The 24,028-nt window shown below is 33.6% G+C and overlaps 1 protein-coding gene across 1 annotated transcript in view; it reads right to left on the bottom strand.

Annotated features, from left to right (window-relative positions):
- LOC126971967 (thrombospondin type-1 domain-containing protein 4-like) overlaps positions 1 to 12,374 on the bottom strand; it is a 74,322-nt gene extending 61,948 nt beyond the window's left edge. Inside the window, exon 1 of the mRNA XM_050818501.1 lies at positions 12,245 to 12,374. The gene's annotated coding sequence lies outside the window, so the exon portion shown is untranslated. The remainder of the gene's footprint in view (positions 1 to 12,244) is intronic.
- Positions 12,375 to 24,028: the final 11,654 nt, after the last annotated feature.

Here is a 24,028-nt window from a genome sequence, read left to right as displayed (position 1 = left end):
ACACACCGCCTTCGCAGGCGTAGGCACGGTACACCACCGCAAACCACTGGCACTCGTCGCTCTGACGATGGCCAGCGGCCCGCACCCTAGATACACCACACATTGTTTTGATACCCGACGAGACGTTAGTCCTCGTCCTGTAATCGCTTCACTACACTCGCTCACACATGGACTGACTGACGGACTGACATACACCACTTACACAATCACAAACACACTCCACAAACAGACACAAACACAAACATACATGCACACAAATTTTTACACTACGTACATACATACAAGCACACATACATACAATCATAAACACATACATACACACTTCCATACATTACACAAAACATCACCACACTCGCCGGGGAGTGTGTTCTTATCACCTTTTCATCTTTCATCTTCATTTTCATTCTCTCTCCTTCCCACAAGCACACAGCCGGTCTGAGGTTCGAGTCTCCTTAGGAGACGCCCCGCGACTGTTGTTGCGTAGTCTTTGCGGCCTCCACGGCCCACGTCCTACTTCGCTGTGAAAGCCAGGGCTGCTAACAGCACAGAGGAGGTTTTAGTCGGTATGGGGTGACACTCGAGTCCCCCCGTTCCGGGGCGTAAGTACGTCACCGTATTTCCTCCTCCCAAAAAAAAAAAAAAGATAACTCGTAACACTTAGATAATTATTCTGTACTTAAATTCATCTAAGCCCATCTGATCTAAACGCTCCCAACTTGTTTATCTTTAAGACTGTTCATATTGTCTCATATCTTATGACATCGGTTCCGGATTTAGTCATATTAATTGACGAAGTTGACATAATCAGATTTAATACACAAAGGTTACTTGTTACTATACGACTTAGTATTGTTTTATTTGTTTGACGGAAGGCAAATAAGCTTATTTTAACGAATTAGAATGAGAATCGAGGTTTTAGGTCACGTGATGGAAAGTGATCACAAACTATAAACAAGTATTGTATTTAAAGATAAACACACGTTGTCTGTCTATAAACTGTAGTGAAATGACAGACAAGGATATTTTGTTCAAATCCTTCAACTTTTTGATAGAATTGATATTGAAGCATCATGCCGAAAGTCAGGCCGGGTTTATTAGTATAGTGTCCGTGAGAAGCACTGGCGATTTGAATCTCAATTTGTTTCAATGTCTGTGCATTGTTCGAAATAGATGTTAACTGTCTACTTCTTTTTTCTTCGACGTGTTCACAGCTGTCAGTCTATCTAGACGTATGAATGATCAAGGATATTAGTATTACCACAGAGTAGGGATGGATACTTACGTATTACAAATACGAAAGTATCTCTGTCTGTTACTGTTTACGGATACCGCTGAATGTATGTAATGGAGGATATTATATGTACTGGATTCCATCTGGGTGTGTTTTATGTGTTGTTCTTCTGTTTTTCAAGGAACTTTCTGCCACCTAGGCATAATCAATGTGCACAGACCTTCCTTGAAGATTCTGGTGATTCATCTGGTGGTGCAGGAGTATGTGGAGACTCGTTTGTCCTACTCATCCTTAAAAAAATCATCATCATCAGTCGAAAGACGTTCACTGCTGGACAAAGGCCTCCCCCAAAGATCTCCACGACGATGGATCCTGCGCTGCCCTCATCTTGACCAGATCATCGGTCCATCCTGTGGGGGGCCTATCAACACTAAGACTTCCGGAACACTTAAGGCCATCAGTCCGCCGAACTTAAAAATACATTTTTGAACTTTAATTAATATCAATTTATTTAAAGTAGGCAGTTGATAATACTATTTCTTATGATGTTAAAAAGAGCACTTGTTGAGTTTCTTGCATTTGATATTTAATATTAATTTTCGTTTGTATTCATAATATTTACTTTACATGATATATTTTAAAGATATTTTTAACTATCTTGTTCACATATTATTTTAATACAATTATAATTAGTCTCGTACAACATTGTAAGTTTAAGGTTAGATCGGAAATTCCTGTGAAAATGGACGTATTTATAAGTTTCCGGTACTGTTATAATTGTTTTCAATAACATACTGCAATGTAGGTGAGTTGCTGGGAACTATAACACAAAATTCAATTAATAATAAGAACCGAGTGTCGGACAAGATATTAAATAGTTCTTTTTAACTAGGTACTTTTGTAAAAAAAAACGTTTTATGTGCACGGTGGGCAATTTGAAATTTCCTATTTATTTTTGTTAATGCAGCAACAACAAAAATTTCGACTGTCTAACTACAAAAAGGATCAGTTTCGGTTTCGGTCACGGAACTTTTTGTATATTTGTATATTTACCGTTGTAAATATACAAATATACAAAAAGTTCTTGGTATAGGTATGAAATTTATTGGTAAATTATTAATTTACAATATTATAATATTTTACGGAATCGCTACTGCATTGGACTGGTTTTCTCGAACGATTAATCGTGTAAGAATTGACTATAACCGGACCGTCACGCGATCCACTCTATATCTTATTAGCTCGGTATTTATATAGAGCTGTTATGTAGCGTAATCGTATAATTATATTGCATCAAGCTTATAAGTTATAATATAAGAATGTTTAAATATTCTTTATTCACTCCATAATTATTTTAATCGTGGCGGACTAGGTGTTCATAATTACAAAAACAACAATTTAAATTATTCTGTATATCAAATGATGTCTTCCTTAATCACCTTATATAACATAACATCTACGTTATATTTAAAAGGTTAAATTTTTTAATGTAGTTTTGGCTACAGGTTCAAGTGATAATTAATTTCCTCCATCAAATTTTACATATTATAGTTTTCGAATTTATAGAAGTTGATAATAAGGTTAATGAAAATATAGATAATCATCCATGGCTTTATTAGTTTTAAAATTGAATACACAACTAACAGCTCTATATAATGTCCGCAACAAATCTCGTCTCGTATCTTGAAGCGATTAATGTTGGACAAGCTGTAAAATTAAAATATTTACATAGGGATTTGAAAGCTGAGTGATTTTGGAACATAAAACACTATTAGTTACTCCAGACGTAAAACATCTATTTGTTAACTGTTATACGTTCAGCTCAGCAGGATAACTTACTTAACTGGACACTGTTAATAAGTAAATTCCGACGGAGTAAGACCAGCCAGAGAACTGTTGCCTTTTTGAAAAATTGCCCAGAACATAGATACCTAAATAAAATTTCAAAACAAAAAATTATGAACCATGCGGGGCTCGACCCCACGTCCTCTGGCGTTCCCTGCCAGTGCTCTCCCAACTGAGCTTACCGTTAGAGTGAGGCATCGCCATAATATTATCTTGTATGCTATGTTCAACTCTCAGGTTGTGGCTTCATCTACAGGATCTTCTTAACAGTTGATAACCTGCTCAACCTCAATATTTGCATATTAGGAATTAATTGACTTGAGATGTCGCTCTTGTAAATCTAAACAAATTGTTATGTTTTTAAAGTGATAACCCTCACTTCTAGGATTAATACACAAATAAAATTTGAAAACAAAATTTTATGAAGAATGCGGGGCTCGAACCCACAACCTCTGGCGTTCCGTGCCACTGCTCTCCCAACTGAGCTAACCGTTCGAGTGACGCATCATCATAAAATCTTGTATGCTTTGTTAAACTCTCAGGTTGTGGCTTCATCTTCAACAGAAGAGAGTGTTATCACTTTAAAAACATATCAGATTGTTTACATAGATACCTTTAAGAAATTTAAGTATTTTAAAGGTATACTAAAAATCTTTATGTCAATTAACCTAAAAAAACATACTTGACATTATAGCACCTGAATTAGCAATAATATTTAACGAATGCATAGATGAGGTTGTGTTCCCTGACATCATGAAATACAGCAAAGTTGTACCTTTGTTTAAATCACTTCTTTTGACCCTGCTAATTTCAGTTAGTTTTTGGTAAAATGTATGAAATACTTTTGCTTCAGCAGTTACAATTGCATTTTTGTAAATTATTGAACAAAAATCAATTTGATTTCACTAGGGGCTAACCAAAAATTAATGCGGGTACTAGACTCATTGAACACATATTTGACGCCTGGGAAGAGTCACAGGATGCATTGGGCATTTTTTGTGATTTTTCCAAAGTATTTGACTGCGTCCACCATGAAACTTTACTCCTAAAACTAAAGCATTATGAAGTAAAAAATACAGCCCTAAATCTGTTAAGCCTATATTTAAGCGAAAGAGTTCAGATAGTCGGCTAAATTTAAAGGCGTGTAAATGGCAAACGGTCTTAGGGTAAACCTGTAGGAATAGGTGTTCCGCAAAGTTCTATTCTCGGTCCTTTCTTGTTTCTTATATATATTCACTTTACCGTTTGTGGTAGATGATAGCCATGAAATTGTGTTTGCCGATTGCGTTGGTTTGAGACGAATAATCTGCATTTATACCGAAAAAAACAAAGTGTTTACGGTTCATTACCTACACCAAACGTACTTATACTTGACCAGAGATTGTAAACACCACGATCTTCTTGTGTATGACGTTAGATAAAAACTTTCAATGGGGTTCACATATTGCCCAACTAGCAGATAGACTCAACTCTGCGTACGCCGTTAGAAAGATAAGAGAGTACACGAATGTTGCGACTGCGAGATTAGTGTACTTCAGTTATTTTCACAGCATCGTTTGCTCTGCAAAAGAGAGCTGTTCGTGCCTCATATCAGCTCGGTTATAGACAGACTCTCAAAGAAAAATTTAAAGAAATAAATATTAAGACTGTTCATTGTCAGTACATTTATGAAAATTTAATATACGTTCACAAAAATCGTCACCTTTTTGCTCTTAATAGTGATTTTCATTATTAGAACACTAGAAATAAGGGATTGCTTGTAACTCATTCTATTGGCGCTTCATAAGATACATAATAGCTTTGGGGTAAATGTATACACTTTTAAAATAAAGTCCTAGCCACTGTTATAGACATTATCTACAAATAAATTTAAATGTTTTATTAAAAAATGGCTCTGTCGTAAATTCTATTACTCCACGGACTTGATCGGACAGCCTGGGACTAGATTATGATTATTTTATAGAGATAGAAATGACTGTACAATATTGTATATTTTCATTGAAAAAAGCGCAAAAAAAGAATGCTGGGAGAGTTTCTTGCGCCGCTTCTTTTCTCTCAAAGCGTCAGCTTTGTTTACGAAGCCCTAGTAGTATTTAGTATGTTTAAAATGACATCAAAATGAATTCTAAAGGAATCAATTTTGAGAAAATAAATGCATTTCATGCCTTTCACCCCGGTGTGAGGCAGACAATTACTATATAGTACGATAAAAATAAAACGCCTGTAGAAAAATGAATTTGAAATATTTTCTAAGTATGATGAATGTTTGATTACTGTCGGGACGTGCGGCGCACATCACAGACGTGATAACATCAAGCGCTTGTTTTAATGTGAACGTATTAAGTAATTGATTTATCGTTGAGCGAGGCGCCCGCTTGCTGACAGATCTGCTTACCCATTATTATTATATACTGCTAATAGATAGGATGAATTCAAGTTTTTGTGACTTGATTTGTGCTAGCTATTCTATTTGCAATTTGTTCTGTTATTTTTTTTCAATTAAGTTTTAGAAAATGATCTAATTTATGTTTACATTGGTCTATTTTATTTTATCGTTAGGTTATTGCTTATTTATAATACATAATTAACGATTCAACAGGCACCAGTGAACACAAAACATCGAAATAAATAAACATTAATAATTATAAGAAATAATGGTAAAATTCAGATCTTAATTCTCTTTATTTTCTGGGTTTTAAAAAAATAATGATTGTACACTCGACGAAATAACACTCATTCAGTAAAGTCGTCTTAGCAAAATTAAACGGAGGAATTACACTAAAATACACTTTTTGGTCGCTCAAATTTAATAAAACTATTAATAATCAAATCGCAAAGGTACTACAAATTACAATAAATGTAATACATAATTAATTATAAAATACCTTAGCAAAAACTTAATTTAAATGGAATTAAAATCATTCATATAAAAAATGTTATCTTTCATTAATTGAAATATATTTTAGAACGGAGTGACGCGCATTATTACCGTTAATTATTCTGCCATGACAACCTGAAGCTGACTAGACGGCTCTATAGAGCGTCCTTAGACTTTACTTACATAAAACTTGCCGAGTGTGATAAAACGCGAACTTGACTTTTGCATTGGATATTGTCTCACCATTTCGGGCTCAGCATAATTTCAGCTGTCAAATAACTATATGAACGAAATAAAATATTATGCTAAGCTTACACTTTGTGAAGGTCAGGTTAAGATTTATTTAAACCAGCACATCATAATATAGTCAATACATAGTAATATTGTAAAATATGCGAAAGTATCTATCTCTCTGTCTGTTTTCCCTTTTACGGATAAGCCGCTGAATGGATTATAATGAAATTTAATGTGGAGATGAAATATGCCCGAAAATCATAATGTTAACACTAGGAACAAACCAATAAACTTGTTATGCCTACTACTCGGTTAAGTCGAGTTAGTAAGTCTTTGGTTGGGAGATGTATATATTTTTACAACAGAAATATAAAAAAATTCGTGTTTTCAATGTTTTTTAATTCAAAAGAATCTTGTTAATAAAACGTTTATGTGGTAATGGTTACTATAATATAAATGAGTTTTATAAGTCCTTTTAAGGTATAAGACATACTTTTCCGAATCGGTGGGTAGTTTTGGACATTCAATAAGTGATTCTAAGCCCTATGTTATCGAACTATTATTTAAATAAAAGTATTAGAATTCTACTACAATCTCAACGTGGGCGTTGCTTCATAGCACTGTTTCCAAAGAAATTTCAGATCATTTTTACATGACTATACATCAGTACAACCTTCAAGAAAAGCGCATACATTTCCTTAAAACGGCTGCAACGTTCCTATGGTTCCTTTGGTGTTCCAAGAGACTATGAGTGGCAGTAATCACTTCATCGTGATTATGACATCATATCAGCCAGAAGACGTCCACTGCTGGACAAAGGCCTCCCCCAAAGATCTCCACGACGATCGGTCCAGCGCTACCCTTACAGAACCTCTTCCGGCGATCTTGACCACATCATCGGTCCACCTTGTCGGCCTACCAACACGTAAGTGATAATAATACATAGTCGTATATCGTCCTCTCCAAAAATTCGTCAATCTTTTGATGTCGCTTGAAAACTAAATCCGTTGTGTATATAAAATATCACATAACATACACAACGTCCATTCATTAACATTACTCAGCTGTGAGAACCAAACGCAATGTTAACGTACTAATACATACTTGGAATTGTCTCGCAATAAACAGAGCAAAGTGTCGCTGCGTGCCATTAACTCGGGGTGTCAGGTTCGCTTCCTGACTGGACCACAATATTAGTAACGCTTGATTATGTGATTATTACAATCTTTGTTGTGATGAGCACCCTGCACTGGAAACTCTTGTCATACAGGTTGGTAACAGAATATCTTGATATGTGAGAGCACTTTGTTTAAAAATTATGATTATTTGTTAGCTACATTGTTTCGACATTATATTTGTTTCGTGTGTAGCATTGACACACAATAAACAACTAGCCTCACAATCATGCTCCAAAAATTGTCTGGAGCAAAACTCTGCCTACGCGTCTATAAGGTAAAATTTTCGTTCAGTTGTGTTTTGACAGCGCTTTAAATACAACACCACGCAATGAGAAAATGTTCAGTGCAAAACTGTCCAATTAACAGCATATCCAGACTTAAGAAGGATGGAGTGTCGTATTTAAAGTAAGTGTGTGAGTTAAATTAACAAAATTTTGTATCTAACTTGACGTTTCTAATCATTTTGCTAAATAAATACATTTCAATACATATACAACGCCACTCGGACATTTTTTGATGACCTTTTAATAGGCGATTGGAAGTATGTTATACACACTGCTGCGATGGCTTAAAATTTTTAAAAAATCTTGCTTCTTTCAGTTCTATGGATGTGGATCTGCTTCACAATCCATATATAATATATTCTCTAAATTACTTCTCTGTGTATGTTTTTGGTTTGTGACCTGTTACGATACCTTTCATTAAAAATCAACAGCTTTCTATATATTTAGGATTCTATATTTTAAACTCAATATGATAGCCACTATCTTTTTTTTATGCAATAGGACAAACGAGCGTACGGGTCACCTGGTGTTAAGTGATCACTGCCGCCCACATTCTCTTGCAACACCAGAGGAATCACAAGAGCGTTGCCGGCCTTTAAGCAAAAGGGACAAAAATTAATAATTGATATAAAATACTCGCATAAAAAAATTATTTACTCGATCCAGTATTCCGATACTAGGCGAGGCTTTAATGGAAGTGGTGTCGAAGAGCGGTGATACGGCAAATGGGGTTGTTTTAGTGGTAAACGCGCAAATTTGAGTCTTCTGGGAGTTAAATTGGACAACGTTCAATTTACCCCATTCCGCAACCTTCTCGAGAGAGGACTCGATGGAAGACACAAGTTTCTCCCGGCACTGGTCGACGATTTCCCTAGAGAGAACTGCATGGCCCGTGTATACGGCATCGCCCGTGCTGTCGTCTGCATAGCAATGTATGTTGGAAGTGTCCAACATATTATTGATATGCAGAAGAAACAGATAGCACACAGCCTTGGGGCACTCCAGCGTTTCCGGGCTTGGGATTCCAGCATTAACGGTCGACAACGACCTGTATGCTGCGCCCAGTGAGGAAGCCGGAGGTCCACTTGCATAAGCTCTCGGGAGGCCCAAATGATGAAAGTTTTGAGAGGAGCGCCTTGTTCCATACACGATCAAAGGCCTTCGCTATATCCAGGCTAACTGCCAGGCCTTCCTCCTTGCTTTCAATAGCCGTCGCCCACCTATGCGTTAGGTATACAAGAAGATCGCCAGTCGACCGACCATGTCGAAAGCCGTAGTCCCGGTCGCTCATCAACTGGTGACCCTCAAGGTATACCAAGAGCTGGCGGTTAATTAGCCTCTCCATGATCTTGGAGAGCAGGGAGGTAATAGCAATAGGCCTGTAGCTTGCCGGATCCGAACTGTCTCGTTTTTTTTGTATCGGATAGACAAGGGCTGACTTCCATGAGTCAGGGACTACGCCTTTTGAATAAGAGTGCCGGAATAAACCCGTTAGCACCGGCTTCAACTCAGGGGCACACGTTCTGAGCACGATTGGAGAAATGTCATGCGGCCCGCTCGACTTCCTGACGTCCAACGAAAACAGAGCTCGCCGAACAGTTTTCTCTGTGTGAGCACGTCATCAAATGCCGCTTGAACGCAGCTCATGAGGTGATCCGTTTCTGCGTTACCACTATGGGACCTGTAGACACACGCTTAGATCCGGACGCGGTCCTCTAAATCTACGCGGAGCCAGAGAGTAGACAGGTCCCTACCCTCAAAATTGCCGAGACGGCGACATATATCCTCCCTAACGTACACACATACACAGGCATGAGGCAAAAAATTATGCTCAATTTTATACCCGGGGTACGTTAAATATGACGTATCGCTAGGTCGAGATATCTGCGTCTCCGTTAGGAAACACAAGGCCGGCTGCGCCGTCTCAAGGTGGTGGTGGACGGTATTTAAATTGGAGTGAATTCCCCTGATGTTACAGAAGTCCACATAAAGCATGGAGCGGAGTGCCGTGGTGTTGCTGCCCTGTTTGTCCTGTGAAATGCGTGGTACTGTGCCTTCCCCAGAATACGAGGGGCAGCCCGAGCGCGAATGCTCGGGGAGGGATTCTCCGGCTCTTGTAGAGCCGGTACCCTCCTGGGGTAATATCTTTTTAAGGACCACTCTCATATTTGTTGGGGGGGAAGGGATGGCCTCCGGTCCTCGACACTAACCTATGTGAAACATAGCGGCGCTAGGCCGCTACTTCACGCCGGTATTCTGTGCAAGTGTGGTAAGTAACACGGACCAGTCTGGCCCGATTGTGCTGATTTCAATAAGCCCATAGTCGCCTCTTACGAAACTCTTGGGCCTAGGACTAACCTATTCTTTTTACGCCCCGGGAAGCACAGGGCACTAATAATCGTAATAAAAATATTAAATAATCTTTATTTAAATATGATAAGCAAATAACATTTTTATATAGGTACATATAGGCAATTTTATTATTAAATATAAATTACTCATTCCTCCGAAACAATTAGTTTTCTATTTTATCCTCACAAAATCGAGATTTGTGAGTTCAAGAGTCAATATACGACATAAACAAATACAAGTAAATCCGCTATGTAGTTTAACATAAACGTAGCCTTAGGCGGAATAACCTGTTATCAGTTATCATTCACGTGGCAACAGTCCGCAGTCCGCACGGAACTAGTGCAAACACTCTTACATACAACAACATGCAGTCACGACATTAAACTACAGATACTATTTTAACTCATTATTAACTTATCAAAATTTAAAACTTGAAAATCTTAAAGTCGAATACATATTTAATTAGCTGTAACGAAAATAAAATATGTGTTTTATTAGTTGTGTATAAAATAAAAAGTATATTAATTAATAAGTCATAATTTAAATGAATCATATATTTATTCTGGGTTTCTGCATATTGACTGTTATAGTTAATGTTTAAATCAAATTTAACGATAACAGTAACGCTGAGTTTAACATAAGATGCGGAATGTGTTGCACAATCGTATTCCTTGGCATAGTTAAAAATAAACTTAAATTTATAACGTCATCAAAAAATTGTCAAATGGTGCAACTCATGTTTTGCTTAACCGGTACTTTAATATGTTTGTTATTGCTAAAGTTAGTTGGCGCAACCCAACCTTAATTAGTTATAATTATTAAAATAAAATATTATGTATGTCATTAGTTATAATTAAGGAAATATCATCCCACATATTTGGACCCTCAGTTTGCATTTTATTATAAAATTCATTAAAGAATCAGACTTACGGCAGTAATAAATCAATCAAACAATCAAATTCATTATTTGCGTCCTAGTAAGCCCTATTCATTAAGATCCGACCCCAATTAGCAAAGTTCCACACCATCATACTTCAAAGACTACACTAGTCTGTTTGAAGTTGGAAATAGTTTAGATTAGAAAAAAATATTCAATTTAATTTACCGCCATTTTGTTATTTGAATTTTTGTTTTAATTATATATTATTAAGAACGACAATAGTTTTAAACTTTCAAGTTATTTATTTTCAAACATATGCTTTCTACCGTTACATTTAAACTTACTGGTACTCTCAAACTGTCTTATTAATAAACGCAAAGTAAAGTTATTCCAAATTTAAAACTTTTTGTCTTTATCTAAGCTTTGTCAGTACAGAATAACATGACAGGGAGAAGTAATTTTAAACTTAGTGTAACTTAACATGGCGTTTATTATACATAAAGATATTTTTATAATATTGGTAAGAGGAATATTCCATACTTTTCCATGATTTATTTATTTATTAACTATTTGTAATCTAATTGTCTTTCAAAATTTCAGCGATCTAACTATTGCGGTTTATGAGTCACAACCTGCTGACAAACAGACAGACGGAAGTACGGAGTGGCAGACAGCGGAGACTAAAATCAGGGTCCAGTCTAACTGAAGAAATAGAACATTGTTTGAAGACAGTTTTTAACTGTCTACTGTGTAACTGTATCAGTAATATAATTTTTATAAAAATAATGATTTAAATATATATTGTTTTATTTATTATCAGCAACGGCATATGTTATTACAACATTTGGCGCCGCCAATCAAATTTTAATTTAAACTTTGAGATTATATTCACAAAGGTCGAGACGTGCTTAGCCGTACTTCAGTCCTTACATTTGCGAACAGTGATTCGTTGCCCCGTTGGAGTTTAGTAACTAAACTTTCCTACTATCCTAATTGATCAACAGTTAACTTTAACGCTGATATGCTATCTGCAATTGAATCACAAAAAATACAATCCATAAACGATTTATATCCCTTGAATTAAATTAATTTATGCACGCTTATCATTACCAAAAATGGTACTGATATAGTGATATATAAACACCATAAAATTTTAATTTCAAACAAAGAAAATTACAATATTGAAATTAAAAAATAATATGTGATACAAACTAAAAAAACTATTAATTTGATAACTTCTCAAAAAGTCATCATCGTCCTATAAATTAATTTGATAAAATTTAGATTAACAATAAATACAAAATAAAGTTAAAAACTCAGATAAAGCTATACAATAGAAATCGCATTGAAAATACCGCTTACCTTAAAAGGCCTAATAGAATTTTATTAACACACGCACTTTTAAAGTTGTCGAACGTTAATTGACTTTATATTTCCCGGGTTTACTGCCGACTGCCGAACACAGAGCGTCTGTGTAACCTTACTAGCTCGGCTCACAACTACCAACTGGTCGGAAAGGGCTTGGTACTCCATAACTTAGTGAACTAGCTATTAGAGTGAAAAGTAAAAATGTTACGAGTAAAAGTTTGTAATTACGCGATAGTGCTACACTTAACGTCTCGGCTTTCAACATAAAACACTTTTTCCGATAAAACTGCATTTTGTTGTTTTTATGAAAACATAAATTACATTTGGATATATTTACCAATCAATAAAGGCTTACAATAACAATTTGTGATAACTTGTAATTATTATTTTTAAATTCGTGAAAAATACAATTGAAACCGGACAATTACCACGACTTTATGTTAAAATAATTTATATTTATAATTTAATATTTATTATGGAATGCGTCTCAAATCAATCGTCTCAAATTCATTTTAACAATTTCATTATAGATACTTCTACATTAGGTATCACCAGCAATATAAATACACCTTTCCCAGAGTGCAAAATATTATACATAGTTAAGGATTTACATAAAATACTTTAAAATAAAACTGGTATAAATGTAACTGAATTTAAACATTAATTAAATTGCGCAAAATAGGCAACAATATCGACAAATTACTCTGCAAATCTAGCGAAACGTAGTGTTGAAATAATTATTGTTAATAAGAAAATCGAGTATTAAAATTATCTTATAATTAATTATTATTCATGTTAAAATTTGCCCACTGTACTTTCCGATAAAAATATTCATTTATTCGAAGAAAATAAATGCAACTATGAATCCCTGTTACTGACCGAAACTTTTTAAAGATATAAGTTATATTAAAAAATATAACTAACTCAGGAAATTATATTCCAATCGTTAGAAGTTATTTAAGCCGTTTGTAATAAGTTTAGTTTGAATAACTCCTAGCTCCGACCATATTTACCAAAGTATCCATAACTATTCTATACATCATCAAAATCATACGCGTGTATGTATGTATATTAAATATTTTTTAACTTTATAATGGTTTTTGGTTGCATGTTTATCAGCTGCCTATAAAAGGCACATTCTGAAATCTTGAGCAACAAATTCAAATGCAAAAACACTAAACAAAAGAATAACCATTTCTTTTTCAGTATCTCACCACTCATCAGTGACACCTCAGCTTCTTACAAAGAATGCCGGCTAGGTAATGTGCAAAAAATATTGTGTCGGTTTAAATACATTAACAAGACATGACATTTGATGACAGTGGAGCAACGATCTTTTATTAACGTTTTAATTTATTTTGCACCAGGCGCAAAGCAAACAACAATACCAATAACTTGGTCTCGAATAGACCATAAAAGAAAGAAAGAAATTTAAGAAAAAACATGACAGTTGTAGAAACACGGATAGAAGTAAAAACTTGGAACTTTAAGTATAAAACCGATATTTAAAATAACCCTTATTCCATGACATGACATGAATGATATAAAATTATAGATAATCATTTTGCAAAAAAGGGCAAATCACATATTTTATTTATGACAATATAAATCAATAAATAATAATTTCTAAGTATTAAAATTTTAAATAATATAAAATATTCGTTTTCATTAACTAAAGATTTTACTGATTTAAGGTAATAAACTATAACTTTGCTAACTATGTTTTTATACGGCTTTAAAAGTCTTTCAATGACACGAACTCATGAGATTTCACCCATCCAAAATTAGTCTAACTATAAAATATATTTATATTTATTTTCTTAATTATTTGCATATCGCGCGCGCCAGTCCAAAAGTGACAATAGCGGCTAAAGAAGTTTCCACTTCAAAAAATTGGTTCATGATCACGAAAATGAAAACATTTTTTTACACGTACATCCTTTATTTGAGCCATTATTTATTATCACGTCAACAGTGTAGGTAGGTATGTATGTACCTACTTATGTACGCACGCAATAAGTTATAATTCGTTGGCGTAAAAACAAAAATCTCGTGCTATTTTACGTTTATAGAAAGAATAATATTGTAATAAAGAATTGCTTATCTAATTTCATTTCATCATTAAATAACATTTATATAATTTGAATGTCGAATTTACGTGACAAAGTGCGCGCGCAAAGTAATCATTCACTCTGATATTTTTTCCTTAACGCGCCAATAGAAGTATTACTTCATTAACATTTTTTGTTTAACTAATTATACAAACAAATAGATGAATTTTGACACTACTACAGGAAAGAGATATAAAAACTTTTTACAGTGAAAGCACTATAAACTTCAGAGTTTAGGCTGGTAGCCTAATTTTTAGAAACTAAACCTAACCTAACCTTTTTACCTAACGTTTTTAGTAAATTTTTTTTTTACGGGAAACACTCAAACGATTCTTCTCGTCTATGCTGTCTACCATTTTAACCTATAATAAATAATAAACCTAATAAAAACTGTGTAAATCTATTACAATAATTTATAACGCATCAGTGATTTATCACGGGTGATCCTTCAAGGTTGACAGAAAGATTTCCTCGTTGAAAATCATGTTCCCTAGGGAGAGCGCTATAAGCTATTTTCCCATTAGATATGGATTATTATAGAAAATTTCTATTCCATGCGATAAAATTGAAATTGTTACTTTACTTAGGGGCTGTTTCACAATGTACTTACAAGTAAAGTTACGAATAGGCTACTTGCTACTTATCTATCGAATAAAGACATAATTTACGTTCACAATGTATAAATAGTGTACTTAATCTAGCAATCTTATAAGCGGCACTTAAATTATAGGATCGATCTAGTATTAAACTTCATAGTTATCTGCTGAATGTTAACCTGTCACTGGTGGGCAGAGCGTGTACTGCAAAGTATAAAAAACAGTCACAAAGAAATACTTAAGCGCTGCGATAGTTAATATAGTATTTATAATCTGCCGGTTTCCATGGTGGGAGTGGCCATACGAAGGGGTACAAAATAGACTAAAATTTATACAGCACGTCATTGATACGAGATGTTAAGATACTCGTACATATAAATATATAAAATACAAGGTTTGCGCTAATTATGTAAGCTTATCCTTTTTTCAGGAGCACAATAGATAGTTCGTGTATTACATGTAAGAATAACACTGATATTTTTAATACCATGATACACAAAGCCTAAATAAATAAACAAATGATCTATAGGCAAAAAAAAAGGTTTTTCCCCATATAAACATTGACCGTGTTAAACACGTTCATCCCTTCCCCCTTTTTGGTTCGCTTTACGCATAACTTTTGGGGAGAGATTTGAGGGTACAGCGGTATTGTTAGCAAAATGGAAAATTTCAAACTATTTTCTGCGATTATGAAATAGAGCCCACTGACAAATGGAATGCTTCAGACGGGCGGAAGAATACTTTTTATTCCATTAGTTGTAGAACACATTTCATGATATCTGGCGATCTCTGCACTCCCAAGGTCTGGTATGGTTTATAATTTATAAAATACTATTTTAGAACCCTGTACCACACAAATATTTTTAAAAAATCCCTTAATATCCCCAATGCTGTATTTTTAATGTCCTTAAAATTTTATTTATTTTACACACCATAACATAAAACATGCTAAGTAGATATCTAATGTATATCACAAACACATTATTCCTTAAACGTAAAAACGCTATAAAATTTTACTGATTTTCTAATACGGAAGCGATCCCACGCAAATACCTACTCCAATTTAAATTCCTTTTCACAGAACCTCTAAGGTCGATCGCGACGAGGTACCGTCGATAATGCAGTTCCTAGCACGTCGACAATCGACAAGTTGACAGGACCACACATTGAGCACAGCACTATTATTCTAGGCCACCCCAGTAGAAACAGTACACTGTAATCTCAATTACATCGTTATTAAGATGTTGACTAGAAGACTAGATTTAATATTGATTGCGCGGCCATGTCGATATTTTAGATCCAACGAGAATTTAAATGTGGTACGTTATTCTTGAGCAGCTGACTAGTGGGAGACAATGACACGTCAAATGCTTTTGACAATATTCTCTTTGTTATATTTTAGCTATAGATTTATTTACAAATATCCGTGGTGTGAAGTTATACCTGAGAATAAACCAAGAATATGCAAAATGTTTACAAATAGACGTATTGCTTATTAATGTTTTATTCGGATGTATAACCTTTTCCGTGTTTATTTGCAAGACTGCTTGACATTCGGAAAACTTCAGAATTATCTTTGTATTGACAGTGTTGACAGCATATTATAGTCAACATTTTGCATATTCTTGGTTTATAATCAGGTATAAGTGCATAATAATATTTTGTGCAATAAATATTTTGCTCCTGGCTACGCTGAAGTCATTCCCGAAAGTTTCATGAAAATCTGACCGGTAGTACCAGAGATTAGATTAGTGTAAGAAATAGACGGACAGACGGACATTTTTTTTTATTTATTTAGTTTGTATTTTTGTATTTAGCTACACTCACATTATCACCTACAATCAGTTTTAGAAAAAATATCTAATGTACCTACAGACACGTCGACTTTAGTTGTTTTCTCTCTGACTCTACTCTGCTTTTAGTATAAGTACATTAATTCCAAGGGAAAAATAACGTGTGTCTTTTTTGTATAAGAATTTAGAAAACATTTTAGTATTGTTCAAAAAAAGTATAAAACCAAATATGTCGTGTGGTTCGTTCATGTAGTTCATTTTGCTCAAATACGGACATTTATTACATTATTATTAAGTTTTGGTTAAATTTTACACGCACACCCTTTTTTTATATGACAGTATATCAAAACTTAAGTAGCATTGGAAGTTTAATTATTTGTATTTATATATTTATGTGTGTATATAATATTGATTACTAAGTAGGTAAATAATAATTATATCATTTAATTTGCCTGCATTTTTGCTGTTATATGAATTTGGTATGTACATTAAATATATAAATTTATTTTCATGAGTATTTCATAGTACCTACCTAAGTATTTCATCCAGCCTAGTCAAATATTTGGGTTTTTTGTCTTTTATTAAAATAATTCTAATGGTTTTTTTTTCTAAATGGGCCTATGCCTACCTATGTGACATGCCATTATTAAAATGTGATTCAGGAAATGTAACATCGTGCTCATAGTGTTGCCGATCGCGGCCGAGTGATAAATCTAATGATAATAATCGAATGCCGGTCCATCGATTTATAACAAGTATGGGAATGACGCGAAGCGTGCGCTCATGTGATTTACTCAGGGAATTTATATCTATGAAGCGTTGTAAATTCCTTTAACGATACAGATAATATATTATACGTGTTCGGGTTAAAAGGACAAATATCATATAAGGATAAAAAACTGTATTGGCTATCGTACCGGAAGCATTTTTGTTTCTTTTAATTGAGTCGTCTACTGGAATATATAAATTACTTAGAATGTGTAGAAGCGTTGAGTTTAAAAGTATTGTATTTCAATGAAATGACATAATTGTCATTTGAGAACTTAATAATAGTTGAAATTTACGCACGTAGGTGAATTAAACGTTTTTAGAAATAATTACAATTGTAACATCATTATATTCAAAATGATTCCAGTCCATACGACTTTGATCTGGACAATGTTTTACTGTTTGACGTATTATTTGTTGACAGTTGACAATTGCATTCTTGACTAACTTGTGACACAAGCGTATGACATAGCATTAAGCGTTAACAATAATAAATCATTTAAATTGGAATTAAAACTCAGTAATCACATAAAATTGAAATGTTTTTTTTTCAGCTGAGTGCTATGCTGCGCTATTAAACTAATTGAAATATAGATGCGAATACCCTCTCTCAAACTGGTCCTCGTCGTAAGCAGTATAAATCAGAATCATTAAGTGGCTATAATCGAAGCCCAGGCGGACGTAGACAATCGATTTATAATCACATCGAGTTGGGAAGTGCCCTGCACTATGTTTGTTGGTTATTGGTATTCGTCGTGCTGCAACTTAATTACTAAGCTCATTATATACGATAGATTAATCCACTGTGCGATTCAGATACACAATAAATATAATAGATATATTCTTTTGAAATAATTTTTAATGGAAACGAACCGCAAGCAAGTTTGTGACTCATCGTCATAATCATCATATTAGCCGGAAAGTATCCACTGCTGGACAAAGGCCTCCTCCTCCTCCAATTGATGGGGGGGGGGGGGGGGGTTGCTACGCGTGGCAGGCGGTTTTGCGACCGCAGTAGATGGTGATGCTCTCTCCGAAGGATGCTGCTGCCCATCCTCCTTTCTTAGTATCCCTTAATCGCACGACAACCACGGGAGGAGATGAGGTGGTGCTAGGTGGTGGCTGGATGGTCTTGTTACCGGGAGGTCTGCTTGATGTGTTTTTTATTATTATTATTTTCTTTAAAGTTAAAGTTATTATATATTTTATTTTATGAAATGCTCACATAATGCCTCTATTTATTTACGGTATGTGTGGATTGATGCATCTACTATACTCAATAACTCTTGTGTTTATAAGTTTATAATTTACTTTTTTTTTTCTTTTTTGACTTACTCGTGTAAGCCTTTAAGTTTTTGACATTTGAGTATTTTTGTTGCGTCACTTTGCATATATTGTAGTTGAAATGATTTGTAAAACAATTAAAATGTAAATCTTGACTTAAAAGAGTGGCAATGAGTTTCTCGCTACTTCTTCTCATTAGCTCAACCCTTTACGAAGTAGCGGTAAATTAAATAAGGAACAATATTTTTGTTGTTTTTTGACATTCATAAGTGTCATTTCCGTGACCTACATGAATAAAGTATTTTTGAATTTGAATTTGAATTTATTCTGGTGCGACACCACACGCACTGTCTGTGAATGACCTGATGGTATGTGATCGCTGCCATCCATGCTGTCTTGCACCACCAGAGGAATCAATGAAGTGTTGTCGTTGTTTAAGGTAACCTCATAGAGACGTTGGAAGATTGTTAGTTCTAAGGTTTAGGAGTGAAAACTTCTTTAAGCGCACTGAGCACTTTATTTCGTAGTCATTGAATTAGAATGCGGTATTGCTTGTGGCGGCGTCGTGTGTCGGATAGTCTCCGTCCCTAAAAATATGTACGACGGGAACGATAACAGGTCGATGCATCAAGTCGAGAACAGTTATTCTATCAGTTAGTATAGTTAATATACCGTGGTATTTCATTGATTCTATTACTAGTAAAAAAAACTCAATTGTTAAAGTAAACTTTATTCTCAAAAACGTATTGTCACAAACCCTTAACTTACAAAAAATCCGTAAGTATATAAATTATAATTCATTCACAACTAACAGAAGTGGTCGTGGTTCTTGCTATTCTCTGATGAAAAACAAAATAATTCATAAAATTACTATTACAGGTTGGTTTTGGCATCGGTTTTATACCAATTTAATGCTTGAAAATATCGACCCATATAGCCCAGTGGTCAATGAGTCTGCCTCCTGAGCTAGAGGTCCCGGGTTCGAATCCCGGTAGGTGTAAACATTTATGTGACGAATATGGGTGATTGTTGGTCCGAGTCATGGATGTATTTATATGTATATTGTAATAAATATATCATTGTTGCACCCATAGTACAGGCTCCGCCTAGTTTGTGCCAAGATAATTTGTGTGATAGTGGGTCAATATCAAAATATCAATAATGTAAAAAACAAAATACTTTTAACTAAAACCAAAAGAATATAAGAATATTTTTTCAATGCTTCTTTTTTTGTAAACTATCTAATAATGATATGCTAAGATGAAAAAATCCAATATTAATATTAAGTATTGTCATCAATGACCATACATAGTCATGATTCACGATAAAATTTCCTGAGTAATAATAAATTTCATATAGTTAGTATATTTTTTTGTCTGAGTAATTAATTGAAAAAGAACACAATCTGTATTCACTTGATTACGTTCACAATTTTGTGTTTCTTTTAAAAAATGGAATGTTAATTTATATATACTGAAAAACAACCGACTTCAAAATCACTATTCCATACTTTTATTATTTATACAATCTAATTAATGAATTTAATTCTAGTTACGATTATTGTATTTTCGAGATCAGTGTCCTACCGACACATCTCACCTATATCGATGAATGTAGTTACAAACCTACCTTAGGTGACACCGACTCCAAAAATAACATTTATAGTTACTAGAATTAGATTAATTAATTAGATTGTGTAAAATACGCAATTTATTTTATACTTTTTATTACATCTTTTTTTTTGAATAGTGATTTTGAAGTCGATTGTTTTATTGTTAATTTTTTTTTATTTTTAGTTTTTTTTTAATCTGAACTATACTAACTAATAATTTGTCTAAATTTGTATAGATCTACTCAATTTTGCAATGCAGCAATGAACGTAAGGTCATTAGATAGTAAGGAAATTAGATAGTTCCACAGTTCGCACCCTTACTGTAAGTCGTTAAGGAGTTCCATTGATCCATCCATCATATTTGAATACGACAAATACTTGACCATAACAACGTTACGATAGGTGCACCAAATATCCAGATAACATATAAAACATTTGGCCTAATATCGTTATTTTGCTCCTAAGAATTGAAGAGTTCCGTTTGTCATGGATTCCATAATCAGAACCTAAACAAACTCTCACCAAACTTCTTCTTCCTTTGAAGTATATCCTTTCCATTAAAAAGAATTATCTTTCCAAGTATTATCGAAATCGGTTGGCGCGATATTGACTTATTCGTAAATTTGTCGCGCACATACTTATATCAAATTAAAGACTTTTATCGTTCTTTTATGGTTGCCATTTTCAGATCTGGACCAAATGCAATGGGACAGCTTTCAAATAAAAAAAGAATGATCAAAATCGGTTCCAGTCCAAACTTTTGAGGTAACAAACACAAAAAAAAGTGAGAACCAACTCCATTTTTGAGGCCGGTTAAAAAGCTTTTGTTTTTAGGTAGTACGGTATCTAGTTGGAACGTAGCGGAAACCAATCCTTAATCTAAGATAATATTATTAGTAGCACATGATATCAGTATTCTTGTCAATAAACAGTTGTATTATTGTCATCATTTAACAGCTTGATTGAAATGAAATGAAATGAAATGATTTATTTGTATGAATCGTGGTAACATAGTTGTTAACAATTAATTGGTGTACAGCACAATTCGCCAATATATCGGCATACAAATATTTGATTGTCAATATTGGAATATCATATTTAATTTATACTTATACGTTCTTAATACACATTACATAGCTTTAATTCAATGAGATAATATAAAATAAACATTAGTTTGTAGGTACCTCTCAAAAATTACATTTGAATACTATTATTTTTGGCTAAAGAATTCTTTTAAACTATAAAAGCATTTATCTATTAGCCATAATTTTAATTTTTTATGCATTAATGTTTTAGGCATCTCTCTAATATTCTTTGGAAGGTGGTTAAATACCCTAATACACATAACATTTGCGTTATTTTGATGAAGCGCTGTTCTACAGTATGGCATCAGAAGGCGAGTTGGATCTCTTAATTCTAATATGGAATAGTCCTTTGCTGGTTTAAAAAGTTCACCATGTTTTTTAATGAACATACAAATTTCTAATATATATAGACCAGTAAGCGTTAACAGACGGTGCTTTTTGAATAATGGTCTACACGATTCTAGAGGACTGACATTGCATAAAGCTCTTATACATTTTTTTTGTGCCAGAAAAACATTTGAAATATTAGTGGAGTTTCCCCATACTATTAACCCGTACCGTAAAACTGACGCAATATAACCGTGGTATGCAGTAAGTGCAGCATTAAAGGATACAGTTTGTCTGAGCCTTCTTAAAGCGAAAACGAACTTATTTATTTTGCCTGCCACTGTATCACATTGAGCTTTCCAGTTACAATTGCAATCTAATATAATGCCTAAAAATTTTATTGTGTTTGTTTCTTTAATCGTTAGGTCACTGTGTGTTATATTTAGAGATTTATGTATTGTTTTATAGTTAGAAAATTGTATATATTTAGTTTTTGTCATATTAGCGAATAAATTATTCTCATTAAACCATGTCAATATAGTTTCTAAATTTTTATTAATAGTCATATTATAATTATTTATCGCTTTATGCTCGTCAGGAATAATTATGGATATGTCATCTGCAAATAATACACAGTTATAGTCAACCACATCGGGTAAATCATTCAAATAAATTAAAAACAGTAAGGGTCCCATAAGACTTCCTTGAGGAACTCCAAATTTACTAATTAAATAGGGTGACTTGTATGTAGTCATCTCCAGTTTCTCATTTATGTTATTTATTTCTACAATTTGTTGTCTATCGGCTAAATAACTTTCAATCCATTTTAGAGCAGGGCCTCTTATACCATATTTTTCACATTTATATATTAAGATATGATGATCAACAAAATCGAATGCTTTTGACATATCAAAAAAGGTTGATATTACAGGTACTTTCTTGTTAATACATGTAGTTATTTCTTCTATTAAGTAATAGGCAGCCAAAGTAGTTGATTTGTTAGCTTGAAATCCAGTTTGTTCTTTTTTTATAATATTATGTTTATTTAAAAAATGCATTATTCTTACATACATTGCTTTTTCCATTATCTTTGAGAAAATAGATATAAGAGTAATTGGCCGATAATTATTGATATCGGTTTTAGTACCCTTTTTGAGTAAAGGCTTAATAACAGATAACTTTAAGCTTTCTGGAAAGACACCCTGTGAAAAGGATATATTAATTAAGTAAGTCAAAATATGAGAGATATTGTGCTTGCAGTGTTTGAGTATATGTGTAGATATGGAATCATAACCTGTTGCCTTTGTATTTTTAAGAGAATTTATTATCTTTATTACTTCGTTTTCGGAACATGGAGAGAGAAATATACTATTATTGATTGCATTTATTTTGTATTTATATTGATTATTCCAATTATGATTACAATTTTTAGTCAAATCAATAAAGGAATTATTAAATGTTTTTGCAATGTCTGATGGATTTGTTATATCAACGTCGTTATAATGAATTAGGTCAATACAATTTTTAGCTATCATATTATTATGACTACCTTTTTTCTTTATTATATCCCATGTAGCTTTAGTTTTATTTTTTGAGTTTTGTATATATTGATTATTTAGGTGTCTCTTAGAGCAGTCAATACAAGACCGTAATATTTTGCTATATTTTTTTAACTTTATCTTACTTTCATGAGACTTTGATTTGTAGTGATTAAATCTCAACTGTCTTTTCTTAATACAAGCTACCTTAATACCTTTTGATATCCATTTATTATTGCCAACATAATTGGACATTTTCTTATTATATATGGGAAAGCAAAGATCGTATAACAGGCAGAAAAAATCATGAAAATTTTTGAAGGCTGTATTGGCATTGCAATCGTAACAGCATCTATTATCGAGTAGCAGCACTATCACATTCGAATAAAATCAATTCATCGAATTTTTACATAATAATATTATGATAACTACCTATATCATCGTATTTAAAAACGAAGTCTCGTAAATAGTTAAGAGCTAAGTATTGTTTTGTGTATTTACTTTCATAATATTTTTTTTTGCGCCCAGGCACAGGCAAAGGGCCTCAGGGAGGGAGGTGGTGAATGCTCATACATACCAACGCAGTCTATGCCTGCGTTGCTTATGTGGTACTCACATAAAAACCTAAATGCCTACCCACTAAACACTTCCTGAGATTGGCTCT

Source organism: Leptidea sinapis, chromosome 25 (genome assembly GCF_905404315.1).
Source record: "Leptidea sinapis chromosome 25, ilLepSina1.1, whole genome shotgun sequence".
Taxonomy (NCBI): Eukaryota; Metazoa; Arthropoda; class Insecta; order Lepidoptera; family Pieridae; genus Leptidea; species Leptidea sinapis.
The sequence above is the reverse complement of the archived record's forward strand: the minus strand, read 5'-3'. Positions and strand labels throughout refer to the sequence as shown.